General features: G+C 56.9%; 1 pseudogene; it reads left to right on the top strand.

Moving 5' to 3' along the window:
* The first annotated feature begins 3426 nt into the window (after positions 1-3426).
* LOC147350733 (5S ribosomal RNA) lies at positions 3427-3546 on the top strand (annotated as a pseudogene).
* The last annotated feature ends 262 nt before the right edge of the window (positions 3547-3808 follow it).

Below are 3808 nucleotides of genomic sequence, written 5' to 3'. Positions count from 1 at the left end.
TTTTGCCTACCAGAAGAGGTCCTTTAGCCCCCGCCGCGCATCCCGATTCTTGGATCCCCCCCCGCAGCCCCAGCCCCTCCCGGGCCGCGGGGAGCGGCTGGCCGGGGCCCCGACTCCCGCTGCAGACCTGGGTTGCCTCCGCGCGGCCCGCGAGCCCCTCCGCATTCGCATTCGGCTTCCAGGACACCCGACGACCGGCAGTCCCGTCTCCATCTGGGGCTCCTTTGGCTTGCCTCAGGCAATCCCGGGGCTTGCACGGACTCCCGCCAGAGCCCCAGCCCCCGCCCCACCCCCTGCCTCGCAGGCCATCGCGCATGCGCATGTGCGCACGCACGCACAGATAGATGTGCCCAAACGGGGCATCTATCTTGTTCACTTATACCGTGGGTGTGTCCATGCCTGGGAGTCGGACTGCTGAACCATACGCTACTTCCACTTTTAGTTCCTTCGGGAACCTCCATATTCTTTTCCATACCGGCTCTACCCACGCCCATTCCTACTCCCCGTGGAGGAGAGTTCCCTTTGCTCCACATCTTCTCCAGCACTGGTTATTGACAGACATTGCAGTGAGGCCCAATCGGACTCATGTGAAGTGGTCCCTCCTTGGAGTTTGGAGTTGAGCCTCTCCAATCATTAGTGATGTGGAGCAAGATGACCTTTTGGAAATGCAGATGCAATGCTGTCACCTCCCTGCTCCAACGGCTCTCGTATTTTCCCAGCATATTGAAGATACGACCACTTCCCTTCAGGCTTGCTCCTCACGTTCTTCTCTGATGTCTTTTGCCTGGAATGCCCTCTGCACTCTTTGGCTTCCATCCCATAGGGCATTTTTCGTTTCTTGAATGTCCTAAGTTTCCCTGGTCACATAGCCTTCCAAGATGCTATTTTCCCGGCCTGAAATTCTTCCTGCATCTCAACCCTGGTTTACCTAGGTTCAACCTATGGACCTCAACGAAATGGTGCCTCTGGAAAGCCTTCCCTGACACCCAGGTTTTGTGGTGAGGGAAGAGGCCCCTCTTATAGGTTCTCAAAGGATCTGCCTGTGATGTATCATTAGAGTCGTCTCAGTGAAAGCAGGAACTCTGTGTCTTCTTCTCTCCGCCTTCTATTCCCTGAAACTTATTACATGCCTCCTAGCTCATCGTAGGTGCTCAGTATTTACTTAGTGTGTGAAAGACAGAAAAGCTCTTGGAAGCCTCAAGGGGTCACTTGGCTCGGCACTTTTGATCTCTTTGTATGTTTGGCGATTCAATTCTTTCCTTTCCTGGGTTGATGTGTACACTATATTCGAGGCACAATCTAAGGCATGAAGACATATCCATACATAGAGGTTCTTGCTTTCAAGGAACTCGTACAGCAGATTTCTACAAGTTAGGGCTTTTCAAAGGCTCTAGAAGCATGAGAACGTTCATTATGCTCCATTTTCATTTCAAAGAACGATCGTTTGACTTCCATAGCAAAGGTGGGGACCTTCCAACGTTGAGTCCATTACTTATACCTTGACCATTTCAGGCAAGTCTTGTGGTTCCTTCTGGACGTGTGTGGCTCTTGCAGAAATGTGAAGATCTTCCATCGTCCTCAGACTTTGGTGTCATTTGCAATCATCCAGAAAGCTTCCAGGTCTAGGTTCCAGACCACCACCACACACAGTCAGTAGCCAACGGAGTGGATTCCAGGAATACGTGTTGTTCACCCGCATTACCGTTGATATTGTTGCTGCACACTCAATGCAGTGGGCAGGGCCTGGATTGTCCACTGGGTCTCATGCGGAATGGAAAGAAGGGCTTCCCCCCACACACACACACCACCCCCACTGTTGACAGCCTTGTGACTAGAAACGGTCCCCGAAACAAGAATCAGACAAACCAGAGAAGCCCAGATGATAGTCCTTGAGATGAAGGAACTAAGCAGCTGGTTGAGATGGCACCAAGGGGAAAGGTTGCTCTTTTTGTCTGCCCCTCTACTCCTTTCTTCCTGGACACCTTAGGGCTTCGTCATGGAGATTTGAAAGAAAGTGCACAAAAGTCATATGTGTTGAATCAAGATTTTGCATTTAACCATCTCTCAAAAAGGAAGAGAGCTTCACCTGCACATGTTTCTTTCAAAAACGTCCATTGCTTTTCAATTCTGGGGTTTCTCTCTTGCCTTGTTCAGTTAGCCTTAACAGTAAAAATCAACGAAAACTACATAAAGATTCAAAGATACCAACAAAGGACAGCTTCTGTTTTTGAAATCATCTTTCCATTTAGTAGAACACGAGCTCTATTCTTTGTATTTTGCCTAGGGAATTAGCAATGTCCTGGTTCAGATGGCAAGGCATCCGCGCGCAGGAGACTGGGGTTTGATCCCTGGGTCGGGAAGATCCCGCCGGAGAAGGAAATGGCAACCCACTCCCAGTATCCTCGCCTGGGAAATGCCACGGACAGAGGAGCCTGATGGGCCGCAGTCCATGGGTTGTATTAAAGTTGGGCTCAACCCAGCAACTACGAACACAAGTATTTCCAAAGACCACACTCAAGTGTGTGTGTGTGTGTGTGTGTGTGTGTGTGTGTGTGTGTGTGTCTGTATCTCCTCTTGCCGTCTTGGAGTCTGTCTCGGAATCTTCATGTATTTCTGCCTCTGTATCTCCTGACAGCCAGCCGCCGGCCCGTTCGTCTTGCCCCCGCCTCTCCCAGGCGCTCTGGCTCTGGCTGAGGAGCTTGCGCAGGCCAGCTGTCTCCCTTGGCGTGGGTGCGTGCGAGTGTCTGTGTGTCTGTCTGTGTGCCTGCCTGTGGCTCGTCTGCTCTCTCAGGAAGGTCGAAGGCTTGGCGTGGGGGCAAAGGGGGGGCCTCGGTAGTGCGAAGGGGAGGGGCTGAGGCGCTCCGCTCGACCGCGCCTCCCTGGCTTCTGCTGGGTTTGGGCACCGGACAGGTGCCGGGCAAGTTGGGCGCTCAAGTTTCGCTGCGCCTAGGCCCGCAGGAGGTTCAGAGGCCCCTGGGCCGCTGGGGTTGGGAGGCGGCGGGCGCCGAAGACCGACACATCTGGGGCCGCGCGGGCCTGAGCAGCGAATGGGATCCGGGGGAGGCCCCGCTCAGCCAGCGCGGCCGGGTCTGGAGTTGCCGCGGGTGGGAGGGCGCCGAGACCTCCGCACCCCTCAGCCCAGCCCCCAGGCCCCGCGCGCACGCATGCACGCACGCCCTCCCGGTCAATGGGGGGTCCTGGAAGCCCCTCGGGCCCCCGGGCCCGGCCAGGCGCTTGCTGCTCTGGTGTTGGCGGTGTTCCGGGGGGCGGGCCGGCGTCAGCAGGCTGGAGTCCGGTCGCGGGTCGTGCGGCTCAAGTACAGCACGCCCCGCGACGAGAGGTGCGGCCCGTTGGCCCGACCTGCAGGGCAGAGCGAAAGGGAGGCGACGCGCAAGGCTCTTAGGGCGCCCCGAGCCAAGCGCCACTGTCTCAGGCCGTATCAGCCTGAAGGCGCCCGATCTCGTCTGATCTCGGAAGCTAAGCAGGGTCGGGCCCGGTTAGGATCTTGGATGGGAGACCACCTGGGAATCCCGGGTGCTCGAGGCTTTTTGCCTACCAGAAGAGGTCCTTTAGCCCCCGCCGCGCATCCCGATTCTTGGATCCCCCCCCGCAGCCCCAGCCCCTCCCGGGCCGCGGGGAGCGGCTGGCCGGGGCCCCGACTCCCGCTGCAGACCTGGGTTGCCTCCGCGCGGCCCGCGAGCCCCTCCGCATTCGCATTCGGCTTCCAGGACACCCGACGACCGGCAGTCCCGTCTCCATCTGGGGCTCCTTTGGCTTGCCTCAGGCAATCCCGGGGCTTGCACGGACT

The sequence above is a fragment of the Bos grunniens genome, chromosome 20, assembly GCF_055505025.1.
Source record: "Bos grunniens cultivar Pamir isolate PY7600 chromosome 20, Bosgru_T2T1.0, whole genome shotgun sequence".
Lineage (NCBI taxonomy): Eukaryota > Metazoa > Chordata > Mammalia > Artiodactyla > Bovidae > Bos > Bos grunniens.
The sequence above is the reverse complement of the archived record's forward strand: the minus strand, read 5'-3'. Positions and strand labels throughout refer to the sequence as shown.